We start from the raw sequence: 16,274 nt of genomic DNA, 5'->3' as shown, positions 1-16,274 counted from the left end.
TATTTTAATCTATTTTGGATTACTGTTCATCTACTTGATGTTAAATTATCCAATCTAAAGGCAATAATGTCTCCAGAAAACCATGCATATTTGCATTGTAGAATATGGCCGCACAAGCTAGGAAAAATGTTAACACACATTATTCAATTTACTGCTTTTTTTGTAATCTGAATATCATTTCTAAAACATCACTTCTTATTTCTTTTAAAATGCACCAGAGTGTTAGAAGATATCATATACAAAGCATTTTCACATAAAATTATTTGCCTTAACGGATGTTTGTTTTCCCCAGTCTCTGTTTCATATCTGATAGGACAAAGCCCATTTAGGCATTCACTTGTCTACTTCTGTGACATTCTATAATATTATGACTTTTTAGCTTCTTTTTCCTTTTTTTTTAAATTTATCATCTTAAAATTTATTGATTTATTTGATAAGAAAGAGAGAGCAAGAGTGAGATAGTCCATCCATTGGTTCACTCCTCAAATTGCTGCAACAGCCAGGCTGAAGCCAGGATCTCTATCCAGATCAGCCACAAGGTTGATAAAGATCCAGACCCTTGGCCTGTCATCTGCTACCTTCCCAGGCACATCAACAGAGAGCTGTATTGGAGGCAGAGTATCTGGGACTTCAATATGCCTTTTCATATGGGATGCCAGCATCACAAACTGTGGCTTAACGCCATGGCCCCAGTTTTTTCCTTTTTCTACTCATTGATATGGAGGACTGGGAATGCCATGGTCCATAAAATGGTTTTACCTTCCTGATTACTTTAAATAGTATAGCGCAGAAATTTTTGCTGAAACAAAGCATTAAGTTTTTAATATGAGAAGGTCAAGTGCAAAATTGTCATTAAATAGTGTAGAAAGTAGGGATATTATTTAGATAAAATATTGAAAATATAAAAATGATGGAGAACATCTTGGAGCTGACATATTTTCTCAGCATTGACACTAGATAATATGCCCAAAGAAACCCATACTTAACTATGTTGATAAATATCCCCCTCTTTGTTGGTTTTATCAAAAAGTACAGAATCAACTTTAGCAATAATAATGTTAAGAACTTATAAAAATGATAAAGTTGCAGTGATCCTATCAAGTAATTGTGATTTTCTATCCATTGAGAGATCATAGAAGTCCATAAACATAAGTAATGTTTTATCTATGTTCACAGATTCATTTGAATAATTTGTCATGTAGTAAAAATTTCCATTATTGTCTTCCCTTTGCAAAGTGATTTTTGTTGGCAATTTTTCTGTTTCATCTTTTGCACTAAATCTATTGCATACCTGTATGTATTAAATGGAAAATTATCACATAAGTGTTCTTTTTGGGAACCATTTGATTGAAGATTAAAGAAGAATAAATGAAGTTACATAAGTGATTTTCTATGTTTACAAAAGACATAAAGATGCAAAAATAATATTTGGTATCAATTCAAAATAATAATGATGATGATGGTTACAATAATTTACAGAGATAAAGATCTGTTATTGCTGATGCATTTGTTTATAACGGGTTCTTGGAGTTTGTCTATCTGCTACAAGCTTCATTATATAAATCAATTCTCTATGGTGAAATATAATTGATACTAAATCTTATAGGAAAAAAAGAAAATTATGAACAAGGAGGGACTAAAGTGAGCAGGAAAAAATTTTTAGGAACAAACTGTTAAAGGGGAGGATTAGATAAAATTATTTAGGACTTTTTGCATAAGCCACTGTCCAATTAACTACTAGGAAAATTTTTATCTTCCCATGAAAATATTTAGAAAGTGCTGCTTTCTCTGTTAATTCAGAAAGAGTTGTGATGGGATTTATGCAGAATATGGTGGTTAGACTCAGCAATCACGCAGCTTGAGATTTACCCAAGTGAAAATTTATGACCACACAAACACATGCGCATAGATGTTTATGGCAGCTTTATTTCTAATTGCCAAAACTTGGAAGCCACCAAGATGCCCTTCATACAAAATGGATAAATAAACTAGAGTATATTCAGAAAATGTAATATTATTCAATGCCTAAAAATGAACCAATTATCATAAAAGACATGAAAGAACTTTAAACATAAATTACTAAACGAGAGATGTCAATTTATTAAAAGCTACATAATATTTGATTCTGAATATTAGAAAACTATGAAACCTCGAAAATGAACAGTGGATCCCAAGGACTGGGGGAAGAAGGAATGCCTTTCAGAAGACAGAGTAATATTAGGGCAGTGACATTATTCTGTACAATAAGAATGGCTATGTGCAATTACTATTTACAGCCCTTGTCTCTACTGTCGAGAAACAGCACTTTAATCTTCTTACTATTTGTTGAATTATTCTTTTAGTGGAGGATTAAACTTGTGATTGTAAAATAAACTGAAAGTATGCCATTGTAAAAACTTAAAAGAAAAAATAAGAAAGGAAGTGGGAGGGAAAGTGGGAGAATGGGTGAGGGAGGGAGGGCAGGGTGGGAAGTATCAGTGTGCTCCTAAACCTGTATATATGAAATACATAAAAATTCTTCACCTTATATAAATAATATTTTAAAAGAAAGCCATAAAGGCTTTAACGAAGTTGCAAGGAGCAGAATTAAAAAACCTTAAAAAAAAAGTGACCTCTAATATAAACTAACACCTTTGGTTACAAAGATGTGTTCAGGTAGCTTCATCAACTGCAACAAAGAACTGTGGTGGGAGATGGTGTTGGTGGGGGAAGCCATGCATGTGTGGAAGCAGGAGATATATGGGATATCTCTTAATTTTGCATTGAACCTAAAACTGATTTAAACCCTTGTTTAAAAAATAAATTAGGTGAGATGCCTTATTGCTGAGTGTTTAATCTGTGTGCTTAGGTAGCTGTACACATTTTTACTAATTTTTATTTTATTTTAATCAAGAGTTTAATTTCTACTTTTCCCCCATGGGAGACCAGGATAAGCACCTGGCTCCTGCCATCAGAACAGCGCGGTGCGCCGGCTGCAGCGCGCCTACCGTGGCGGCCATTGGAGGGTGAACCAACAGCAAAAAAATGAAGACCTTTCTCTCTGTCTCCCTCTACTGTCCACTCTGCCTGTCAAAAAAAAAATTTCTACTTTTCTTATAAGAATGAGTTGGGAAGCTCTTCATTTCTGGCTATGGTCTTAATTATTTAAAATTACTTTAATAGTTAAATAGAATCGAGCTGTGAAATGATATGATGCTGGTATTTAAAAAAATAAATTAAAACTCTCTACCCCTTCCAATTCAACAGACAACTGTACCTTCTTGTGCACTGCCCCTACCTCTCTAAGACATGATGGCAAAGGTCAGAGTGAGCAGATTTGGCCACGCTGGGCACGTGATCACCAGGGCAGCTTTTAACTCAGGCAAAGTGGATGTTGTCCCCATCAGTGAGCTATTCACTGATTTCAACTATATGGTCTACATGTTCCAGTATGATTCCACCGACAGCAAGTTCCTCAGTATGGTCAAGGCTGAGAACAGGAAGTTTGTCATCAGTGAGAAAGTCATCACCATCTTTGGCACCACGGAGAAGCCTGGTGCTCATTTGAAGGTAGAGCCAAAAGGTTTATCAACTCTGCCCCCTCTGCTTGTGATGGGTGTGAACCATGAGAAGTATACTAACTCCCTCAAGATTACCAGAAATGCCTCCTACACTACCAGCTGCCCCCCTGGGCAAGCTGATCCATTATGATTTCAGAACCAAAGTCTATGCCCTGACAGCTATGCAGAAGACTATGGAAGGCACCTCCAGAAAATTGTGTGATGGCCATAGGGCTGCCCAGCATCCACTGGTTACTGCCAAGGCCATGGGCAAGATCATCCCTGAGCTAAATAGTAAATTCACTGGCATGGCTTCAGTGGGTCCACCCCCAGCGTGTCAATGATGGGCCTGACCTTTTGTCTGGAGAAATGTGCATAGTATGACGGCATCAAGAAAATGATGAAGCAGGCATGATAGTGCCCCCAAAAGCACCCTGGGCTACACTGAGGACTGAGGTGTCTCCTGTGACTTTAACAGTGACATCCACTCCTCCAACTTTGGTACTGGGAATGGCACTGATCTCAATGACCACTTTGTCCAACTCATTTCCTTGTTTGGCAATGAATTTGCTGCAGTAACAGGGTGGGTCTACATGGACCACAGGCAACATTATAAACAGACCACTGTGTGTAAATCTACTACTTTTTGATTTAAATTGTATTGATTTTTGTCAATGGTCCATATTATTTCGGTCCATATTATTCTATTTGAAGTCTTATTCTTTGTATTTTAATTGACTTGAGTTTCTTTAATAGTGAGGTTTTAATCCAAGAATCACGTTTTGTTTTCTAGAGATGATTTTATAAGCAAAATGTTTCATTAAAATCTATCATTATTATCCTATTGTAATCAAGTCAATTTTATCTTCTAAGAGTTTTTGCCTTACAAGAATATTTTTTCCCTTATCCTTTCCTTCTGATCATAGCTAGTACAGAGCAGCATTTGCTTTTGTATATTGATTTCTGCTCAAGAATCTCCTGAATTATTGTAGTTCATCTGTAGATTCTATTGGATTTTCTACATAATTGAATCTATTCTATATACACAATGACAGCATGTTTTCTCTTTGCTTTTAATCCTACAATTTTATTTACCTTTGTTCTCTGAATTTATTTGCCACATGCTCCAATTCTTTGCTATGTATGTTACTATCTACTACAATTGCTCAAAAAGAATTAAACAAAATTTTTAAATTACAATTTTGTGTAAGGCTTCTATTAGTCTCCATTTAGCTATACTTAATCTGCTACTACCCCAGCACATTGAGTTGTTAGTTCATGTCTATTTATTCTTCTATATGCATTTGTATCTTTTCAAATATTTAGGTTATTTCTCAAAAATAATTTTTGGTTACTGTGAATATTTAAATTTGTCTTACATTTCCATTCATATTTAAAGTGAATTCCTGGGGCCAGCACTGTGGCATAGCAGCTAAAGCTGCCGCATGTAGTGCCGGCATTCCTTATGGTCACTGGTTCAAGTCCCAGCTGCTCCACTTCCAATCCAGCTCTCTGCTATGGCCTGGGAAAGCAGTAGAAAGTGGCCCAAGTCCTTGGGCCCCTGCACCTGCATGGGAGACCCAGAGGAGGCTCTGGGCTTCGGATCAACCCATTCCACACCACTGCAACCATTTGGGGAGTGAGCTAGTGGATGGAAGACCGACCGACCGAGCTCCCTCCCTCTCTCTCTCTCTCTCTCTCTCTCTCTCTGCCTCTCCCTCTCTGTAACTCTGCCTTCCAAATAAACAAATAAATCTTTAAAAATAAAAGAAAATTCCTTTGCTTATTTTTGAAATAATTATCTGAAAATCCAGTTGTTTTTAGTTCCTGTGAATATGTTTTTCTTGCATTTATTTCTGCTGGTACTTATTTATATTTTCTTTTCTCTTTGTGTATTTGATTGTCTTTTTTTGTATATTAGCCAAATGATTTGAACATTTTTTTAAAATTTTCAATTATCTTTATATATAGAAGATCAATTTAGTATATACTAAGTAAAGATTTCAACAGACTGCATCCACAAAGACACACAAAGTATAGAGTACGGTTTGAGTAGAAGTTATATCGTTAATTCACATAGCACAACACGTTAAGGACAGAGGTCCTACATGGGGAGTAAGTGCACAGTGACTCCTGTTATTGAGTTAACAATTGGCACTCATGTTTATGGCATCAGTAACCACCCAATGCTCTTGTCATGGGCTGCCAAGGCTATGGAAGCCTTTTGAGTTCACCAACTCCGATCTTATTTAGACAAGTCCATATTCAAAGTGGAAGTTCTCTCCTCCCTTCAGAGAAAGGTACCTCCTTCTTTGAGGGCCCTGAACAAATATTTTGAATGAATTTACCTTTCTCTGATTTTTTTTTCCAAGTGCTGGGGAGCTTACATTTAATGAAAGGTCTTTTTAATCCTATTTTAGGTTTTGAAGTTTTATTGGTTATGCAAATAACATGAAACTGGGCAGCAGAAAGCAAAGTAGTATCTGGTTTACTTTCAGTTCCTTTTAAGATTTCAGTGGCCCTTCAGAGACTAAAACAGGCATCCCCACACTTGCCAATCCTGCACTCTCCCTTCTGTCTTCCTAGTGCCAGTTAGCTATGAACATCTTTACTTTTGAGGTTGTCACATAACTTCAAGGAAAGATGGACCCGTGAGTTGGTGCATGGCTAGCACCTAGTTCTCACCTGGAATCTGACTTAGTCATTTATTGCAATTCTCCAAAATGTATCAGAGAATTTTTTTTTTTTTGGACAGGCAGAGTGGACAGTAAGAGAGAGAGACAGAGAGAAAGGTGTTCCTTTTCCATTGGTTCACCCCTCAATGGCCGCTGTGGCCAGCGCGTGGCAGCCAGCACAGTGTGCTGATCCGAAGCCAAAAGCCAGGTGCTTCTCCTGGTCTCCCATGCTAGTGCAGGGCCGAAGGACCTGGGCCATCCTCCAATGCACTCCCGTGCCACAGCAGAGAGCTGGACTGGAAGAAGAGCAACCAGGACAGAATCCGGCGCCCTGAACAGGTCTAGAACCCGGTATGCCGGTGCTGCAGGCGGAGGGTTAGCCTATTGAGCCGCAGCGCCAGCCCAGAGAAATTTTAAATAATATTTTATCTAGTTTCTTAAGAGTTGTTATCAACTAGAAAGCATCTTATTGTCATTTTTGTCATTATTATTACCTCATCATCACAACCATTGCTCTATTACCATTTTATTCATATTGTCTTCTCTCCTCTCTTATCCTAGGATTTTTATTTTTCTGAAAGCCACATGATCCACTTGTTCATCTTTTCTTCTTATGTGGTTTAAGCTTCCCTGGGTACATTATTATTGTCCTTTGTGATTTGTGAGTGGCAGGTGTCCCATAGCTGAAGTTCCTATAGCAGAGGCAATCCTGAGAGTGGTGCAAATGCTTTGGACTGCACCATTGTGATAGCTATATTATCACTGGGCAAATGGTCAGTCTTTTGTCAAAAAAAGAAAGAGTCCTCTTAAAGAGACTGAATAACAAGGAACACAAGTAATTTTGATATTTTACCCATCACTCTGATATATTTTTGGAAGACTACAGAACTTAAAAAAAAAAAAAAAAAAAACCTTGATCAATAGGGAAAAACTGATTTAAAATAATTTTACACATTTTGTACATATACAATATTGTTTTATTTTTAAGACATCAATTCAGAGACACTTTTATTTCAGTATTTTCTGTTATTAAATAGCTACTCTTATTGGAAATACTAGGATATCATATCCTTTTTGAAGACAATTTTCGTATGCTTCTCACTCTCCCACCAGCATCAGGTCAGAATCATTTTTTTCCTTAGTGATATGACCTTGAATAATTCTTTTGATTATTCATTAGTATTCTTAACTCATATCCACATGAAATTCTCTAGTGTGCTTGCAGAATTAACTACTACAAGAATTTGGTATAGCATTTACTTACAAACACACTGTGTCAAACACATTAAAAGAAATCAACTTTGGAGCATATAGCCTACTAATAAAGAGAAATCATCACCATTATTATAAACACAGTTTTACCTAGAAGATAATTTGAGATATGTTCCATATGATTGAAATTTCCAGTGCTCTTTGGCTTAGGCAAGTCACTAACTATTCTGTACCTTGGTTTCCTGATGTGTAACCTAGGGATAGTAATTGTACTTATGCCAAGGTGTACTTGGAGAATCAAAAGTATTAGCATATCAGAGTACCTGGAAATAAGTAATTGCTATTTTCTAAGTGCTGATATTAGAGATTAGGTAAAGATCAATCCCTTAAAAACTCACTCTATTCATTTTGTTGGGTAGTAGAGCATAATTATCTGAAAACTGTTCCTAGAACTTGGAAACACAAAAATTTCTTATCCTCCACCCAAACCAATCCCAAGCTCTGCTACATGATAAGTACTTGTTAGACCAAAGAAATGTAGTCTCTTCTAAGACCTACCTATGAATTTTCTCATCCCTATGTGGTCTTTCTCTTGTCTTTTCATCTCTTTGACATGAGGACAGAGTAAACATCAATCCGTTCTACAGCAAATGGTCAAATTCTGGAACTAACTTATTGCAGCTGGCCAGCAGAATCAGGACCTCACTATCTACAACTGTCTTACAACAACATTATTCAGAGTACTGCTGCCAGCCATTAGTGAGTGACAAACCAATTGTATGGATCATGATTAGCTCTCAATAATTAAATCAATTTATAAATAAATGGAATGGAGATTATCGCATTATATAAAATTAGGTATAATTTCATTAAATTCTTTGCATGCATGTATATTTTCTATAGTACAGAGTAAAAGACTTTCATAATTATAGCTTATCATCAAGCAAATGAAAAACACTGCTTTATTTCATTTCTGGCATAAAATAAAGAAAAATAATAAGTTGATTTCCTAATAGATAAAGGAAGCAATAGTAGAAAAGAACTGCCTATATCTTAACTCCAGCTTTAGGGAAACTGCTTTCCAGACTTCAGAAGGCAGAAAGCAGAGGAGCTTATCTGGTTGACACTGCTTAAAGAAACAGAAGGTCCTGATGCTTATCAACATTTCCTAAGATGGAACCATTTAAAATGCCTACTTTACAAACACTTCATAATCATGAACAATACCAAAAGATGGCTAGATAGCAATAACGTCTTTCTCAGGTCTAATAGTAGCAATTTAACCTACCCTCACCCATTAAACCTTCAGTTAGGAACCTCTTGAGCTAAGAAAGTTATTGAGAAAAGAGTACACATCCCACATCTCTGGATGCCATGTAACTTAAATCAAATTAATTAGGGGATAATACTTTAACAGTAGAAAAATACCCCCAAGAACTTAACACAATTACAGAGGACATACATGAGTGGAAGAAGATTATTCCACTCAATTGAAAGACCATCTAAAAATACTTGAAAACTAATTTTTTAAAAATGTTCAATGAAAAACAAAAGATGATGGTAATTTTGGAAGGAAACTATCATATCAATTTGTAGTTTTTAAAAGAATAGAGAACTAATTTTTGTATGAAAACCTTAAATAATGCCAGGTATAATCATACAAGAACCATTACATGGCTAAACTATATTTAATCTTTAAGATATAAGTGGAAAGTGTTTAGTTGGCAAAGATAAACAAGGGAGGTGTTTCTATGAACTTAAATACTCCAGTTAGTTTGCTGTAGTAATGCCAGTTTACAAATTATGAATGTGTTCTAAAAGCACTAACATGCCCGAGTCAATAAAAGTATAGTTTACAGATTTATATTCAAATTCAGATTTGTCAATTCTAAACTCCAGTTGTCTTCTTATTCCAATAATTTTTTTAATATTGAAGAGAAAAAAAGGAATCTGAGAACAAACCTAGTACTTAAGACAACTCTGAAAGTGTATAAAAGAGACAAAGTAATAGAGAAAAAAATCCTTATTTATTCCAGAGACATTGTAATCAGAAGGTATAGCACTCAACAGTGGCTTTGAATGGTCTCTGTTTTCTAAGCCAAACAGATTTCAATTGAACATTAACCTTGTGGGACAACGATAGGAAAAGGTGAACAAGGAAACATGTGGCTTTAAAAAATGATGGTTGAATTTGTAAATTTGTAAACAAAACTATAAATCATTAAGCCTAACAACCATGCATGAGGGTAAACATAATACTAGAGTTACAATGTAACATGATCAAATAACATAGTAAAGAATTTTAAGCTGACCCTTGCATTCATGAGGACAATACAGATCATATTTGATGAAAATTAAATGATTAATTTAAGACAGTTCACTGCTAAAGAGAAAGGTAGAATACAGATGAAGGGCACACGAATTATGAAGGTCCCCTAAATGTGGACCAATTTGGATATGACAGAAAATTAGTATTTATTCAATACTTAATATACATCAAGCCTGTTCTATGCATTATTTTGAATTCTACTATAAAGTGTCACATAATACTATTCACCAATTTCTATTATTAAAGAAATCCTCCAAAAGTCTAGATAAATCAGTTAAACTCTTAAAGCTACCAGGTTGCAAAATCAGGATTTGAAGCTAATTCAAATCTTTGCTATTCTACTTACTTCTCCTTTCTATCAGTAAGTCACTTAAGGGGCTCGCGCTGTGGCGCAGCGGGTTAATGCCCTGGCCTGAAGCCTCGGCATCTCATGTGGGTGCCGGTTTGAGACCCAGCTGCTCCTATTCTGATCCAGCTCTCTGCTGTGGCCTGGGAAAGCAGTAGAACATGGATCAAGTCCTTGGGTCCCTGCACCCGTGTGGGAGACCTGGAAGAAGCTCCAGGCTCCTGGCTTCAGATCAGAGCAGTTCCAGCCCTTGAGGCCAATTGGGGAATGAACAATCAGAAGGAAGACCTCTTTCTTTCTCTCTGCCTCTTCTCTCTTTCTGTGTAACTCTGACTTTCAAATAAATAAATCTTTAAAAAAAAAAAAAAAAACAAGTCACTTAAATTTTCCAGGCAAGAGAATCATTAATAGGAGGCAGGACTTTCAAGGCAGTTAATGGAAGTTGTTTTCATGTTGAGAATGTGTATTTGTCCAGTATCATCAGAAAGATGCCTATCAGCTGATGCAGAAAGCCATCTACTTACTGTATGGCAGGTATGCCTGTTCTCATTTGAATTATAGTGAGAGTACTAAGATTCCTGCAGCCTATAATTTATCTATTTCTGCTTATTTATCAACATAGTAAAAGGGATTATTAGCAAATTGCTTTTCTTTTTTTCCCAACTTGCTCCATTTGCTTTCTTCAATTTGCTTGGATTGTGGGGAAAATAATTTAACACATGCTAATGAATTCTAAATTTGCATAAATCATCTCCCTATGTGATTTATAATCCTGAATTAAATATGTCCCCAAATTTCCACATGCAAAGAAAATCTATTATATGTGCAGGAATAATTCTAATAATCATGCAATTTATAAGCTGAAAACAACTGAAAAGATTAGATGACCCCAAGCCACTCAAAAATAATCCTTTTCTCTTACTTTTCACCTCTTTATCAGTCTGTCAATTAGAGAAATTAACTATATTCTCAGCTTGTATTATTTTTAGCAATGCATTTAAGTTGGATGAATAATTAGATGCCTTCACAAAATTTGCTTGATTTTTTACACTAAGAAAAGCATAAATGAATATGAATTCACTAATTTACTTATACATTCATTAATATATTTTATGAAGTCTTGATAAATGCCAAGCACTATTGTAAAGTCTGGAAATAGGATTTATGATATCTCAACCTATAAAAAATGTATGTATATACTTATACATACTTTGTTTCTTATTCACTGTTTTTGTATGAATGTAGAGGATGCATTTATTCTCAAAGACCTTTCTATTTATAAACATGAAAGAGACTGGCCAAGTAAACAAATAGTTCAATAAACAAAACCATTCTGGCTGTACCATAGTCCTTTCTTATCTGCAATTTCCCTTTTGCAGTTTCAGTAAACCCCTGGTCAACTGTGGTCTGAACATACTAAATGGAAAATTCCAGAAATGAGCAAATCACAAGTTCTAAATTGCACACCACTCAGCAATTGAAACCCCTTGCCTTCTTGTTGAGTGCATCCCAGGGATGCGAATCATCACTTTGTCATTCCAGGCTGTATAGACCTCGGCCCATCCATCACTTACTGGCCCACATGGATTTGATTGACTTTCTCATAATAATGGCCCCAAACCAAGAACAAATTCAGGCATGCCAAAGAGAATCCATAAAGCACTTCCTTTAAATGAAAACGTGACTTAGAAAAACAAAAATCATATGCTGAGGTTGCTGTGATCTCTGGTAAGAATGTATGTTCTGTGTATGAAATGGTGAAGGAAGTTTAGCGTTGTAGCTCATCTGGTTAAGCCACTGCCTGTGATGCTAGCATCCCATAACAGCAATGGTTCAAGTCCTGGTTGCTCCACTTCCAATCCAGCTTCCTGCTAATGCACCTGTGAAACAAGCAGATGGTCCAAATACTTGGGCCCCTGAAACTTACTTAAAACTCCTGGATGGAGTTCCAGAGCCCTATCTTCAGCCTGGCCCAGCCCTGGCTATTGCAGCTATTTAGGGAGTAAACCAAAAGATAGAAGATCTCTTTTCTTCTTTGTTTTTTCACTCTGTCACTCTGCTTTCCAAATTAGTAAATACATTTTTAAAAAATGATAAAGAAAAATAAATCCATTCTATTTCTTCTGACATATCTCAACTTATAAAAGTCCAAGTCATAGGTTATAAAAAAATAAGTTAAAAGGCATTAAATTTGTACATGGAACACATGAATAGGAAATACATTTTAATTCATAACAATGTGCTGTACCAGAAAACACTGAGCTTTATTTCAGCTGATTAGTATCTGACATCATCAAAACAAAAGGTGAATACAGCACAATATTTAAGTGATATGATATTCACATAGCTTTTATTATAGTATGCTATTATAATTATTTTATCTTATTAGTGTTATTAATTATCACTACGTCCATGTTATAAATTAAACGTTATAGTCAAAGGAAAAATATAGCATATATAGGGTTTGTTACTTTCTGAGTACAAGCATCCACTGTGTGTCTGGAATGTGCTCATGTGGATAAGGAAAGACTATTGTGTTAAGAAAAGAAATCGGAGTTGAAAGAGTTAGTGGAGCATAGTGTTTCATTTTGGACTATCATATAAAAGTTAGGGTACACAGCTTTGGTTTGTTTTGTAATGCTGTAACTAGAAAAGCTGCCTTTGAAAGATGAAGGTGTGTAAAACAGTATAGTCAGCCCTTCAAAGACATAAGCAAGACATATTCCTAACACAAGGAAGTTGATTACAAAAGAAATGAGGAAGACTCAGTTCGTGTCAGGAACAAGGGCAATGCCATTGGGATGGCAAATAAATAGTAGATACAGTCAAGAGTCAGATCACCAAATGTCTTCCGGGCATTGGTAGAGGTTTTGGGCTTCATTTTAAGTACACTGGAAAGCCAAACAAGGCATTAAGAAAATGAACAACATCAGAGTAAGAGACTGTCTGTTTTGTTAATTGATGTTTCCCAAGCATCTCGTGCGCAGTCTAGTATGTAATATAGACTCATTTAAGGTGTATTGAACTGAAAAATGTAGATAAAAATCTAGATAGTTTTGTGGAGGGGGAAGTTAGGTCAGTGTTGGTAGAATGAATGAATAAAGGTATCATCTGAATTTCTTTGAGAGCTCTACATATCACAGATAGTCATGGTGATCGTGGTAAAAATCCTGTAATTTGATTGACCACTGAAGTACTGTAGATTCTTGTGTTGTTTGTTTTCACTCAATCAAATCTGAATTCCAAAAATGTACCAGAAAACAGACCCTCAACACAGTGAAGGAAGTACATTCTATTCAATTGTGTTTGAATATATCTAGTGATCCTACCAAATTTATTTCATACCTGAAGTAAATACCTACTCAATTCATAATAGAAATATATTTTAATTATGAATTCACCTAAGGTTTTTTTTTTTTTTTTTACAGGTAGAGTGGACAGTGAGAGAGAGAGAGACAGAGAGAAAGGTCTTCCTTTGCCGTTGGCTCACCCTCTAATGGCCGCTGCGGCCAGCGCACCATGCTGATCTGAAGACAGGAGCCAGGTGCTTATCCTGGTCTCCCATGGGGTGCAGGGCCCAAGCACTTGGGCCATCCTCCACTGCACTCCCGGACCACAGCAGAGAGCTGGCCTGGAAGAGGGGCACCCAGGACAGAATCCGGCGCCCCGACCGGGACTAGAACCAGGTGTGCCGGCGCCGCTAGGCGGAGGATTAGCCTGTTGAGCCACGGCGCCGGCTCACCTAAGTTTTTAAAAGATGAAATAACAAGTGACTATAATTAAGGTACTTGTGAAGGAGAGAACACTAAATTTTTCATAGCACTGAGTCTGCTGAGGTCAATAATTCTTCGTCTAAATTCTGTCATGGAAAACAAATTGGCTATAGTCAATGGACTCTAATATTTTCTCCAATACTTTGTTGTAATTCCCTGCACTGTACATTGTGAAGGTTAATGAAATGAGTGGGAGGTGTATTCACATAACCATAGATTAGCTATAACAGAGTGAATATTAATCAACAAGGAGCTCACTCTTAGTCCTTGTGTGTTAAGTTTTCAATACTCTATCTCTTGCTTTTTGTCCCACCTGATATGAAAAAGTACATTCCTGTGGCATAATTTGATTATCATATAAAAACTACTTGTTTTAACTTAATCTTCACTAGAAAGTGAACTCTCAATATTTTGCCATTAGAACAAGAATTGATCTATAATTTTGTGTCAATCTATTAAATGACCAAAACAAAAAAGTGATATAGGGAAGCAGAGATTGAGTGCTTGGGTAGTAGGTGGCCTGGAACGTAATTACGGCTAAACGGCTAAATCTGTTTGTTATTCTGGACCTTTATATCTTTGTACCCTCGGGTCACACTTCCACAAGTAAAGTAACAGGCCTGAGTTTAACTAATGTTAAGATACTATTGCAGTTTGGATAATTTAGTTATAAAGGTTAGAAATCCACTCAAGGAGCAGGTAAATAGTCTAATGGTTATCCTATAGTGATATATCCTGTAGTGAATGGATTCAGTTCCCATCTCTGGCTCCTGACTGCAGTTTCCTACCAATGCAGACCCTTGGAGGAAGTCACAATGGCTCAACTAATTGGGTTCCTGCCACCCAAGTTGGAAAGCTGCCTGCTTTGGGCTGGCCAGGCCTTGCCCATTACGGGCATTTGGGAGATAAATCAGCAATGGGAACATTAACTCTTTTACTCTGTCATATGTCCCTCTGCCTCTCAGATAGATACAAAATAGTAAAATTTTTGTTAAAAGAAATTAACCTATTCAGACAAGCTCTTCCCTGAAAAGGACATTTCATTTAAAACATGGAGGATTCTCATGAGGGACTAAAAATAAGAAGTGAAAATTTACCTACTCTGTCTTGTTTTGTCCTTACATACGCATTTTTCCTATGTTTCAGCTGTGCTATCAGGTATATTGGGTTCTGATTCTGCACAATCTTCCTGTTGAAATGTCTACAGACTAACTAGAACCCTTGTAGCCCAATAACTAATTCTGAGGACAGAAACTGCCTTTCGCTAAGCTGGACTCAGTTGTCTACATTTGGTTCAATCTTGTCCTGCCACATAGTCATCCAACATTCAGGGGTCATGTAACCTCATTCACACACATGACAGAATAGGCAAACTGAGTAACACATTCTCATACAGCTCTGTAACGCTATGTACAGACTGCCATTTTTCTACTTGAATTGTGTAAATCTGTACTTCAAGTCAGGATAAAAATCCTAAAATAACCAAGATTTCTAAATCAAAGAATAGGAACTGGAACTAAAAATACAAATGAAGACAAGCTTGAAGAACTGTTAGCATTGATGCAAGGCATGAGAGGCATTGTTTTTTTGAGAAAGCAATGTATTCATTCAATTCCATAGTTTTAATTTAGATTATCCCACAGCTTTTCCACCTATGTAAAATTTTAGCATTCATCTCTCCTTCCTCATATCTCATGCAGTTATCAGAGCATAAACTCAAAATTTCCAAAGAGATTCTTATAACTGACTTTGTTTTTTATGTCCCTCTAAGAAATACTAGAACCACTGGATTTGAATTTTCTTTTCTGTTTCAGTTTGGTGGTTTAGAAATCTCAGGCTATGAGTTTAACTTTGAATAAGACAGCATCTTATGTGAAATATAAGAATCTCTCCTCCCTCTAGGAGCTTTATAAGTGCATAGCATTGACATTTATTCTTTAATTTCTTGTGTGGCTGCTATGTGTTTTGCACTGGTTTGGAAGTGTGAGCCCATGATGTCTTTCAAGGATATCAAAAAATAAAGTCAATTTCCTAGAATATAGAAAGGCCTATTTTCTTGGTTCTCTCCAGGGAAAAGCACAGTTATACTGCAGAGTTGGTTTTTTATTTGCTTATTATCAGCAAAAAGGTAAATACTCAGATATGGTAATCATGTGCTGCTTCTACATACATTGTACCTTTATTGTTTGGAATATGTTTTTACTTTTCTTCTCCTCCTTGCCTGTTTAAAAGATGCTGCTTTGACTTTGGAAAGCATAATTATAGTTCTACATGAAAATTTTCAGCCACCAACTTGCTAATGTTCAAATACTTTTTCAAATCTCTTCGTAATATTTGGAATAAAGTCATGAAAATGAAAGAGAAGGCTATGGTGAGAGAAATTTACAGGCTATAAAATCA

General features: G+C 36.2%; 1 pseudogene; it reads left to right on the top strand.

Annotated features, from left to right (window-relative positions):
- Positions 1 to 3,285: 3,285 nt before the first annotated feature.
- Positions 3,286 to 4,189, top strand: LOC133772374 (glyceraldehyde-3-phosphate dehydrogenase-like; annotated as a pseudogene).
- The last annotated feature ends 12,085 nt before the right edge of the window (positions 4,190 to 16,274 follow it).

Source organism: Lepus europaeus, chromosome 13, assembly GCF_033115175.1.
Source record: "Lepus europaeus isolate LE1 chromosome 13, mLepTim1.pri, whole genome shotgun sequence".
Taxonomy (NCBI): Eukaryota; Metazoa; Chordata; class Mammalia; order Lagomorpha; family Leporidae; genus Lepus; species Lepus europaeus.
Note: the sequence above shows the minus strand (reverse complement) of the source record. Positions and strands in the feature narration are given on the sequence as shown.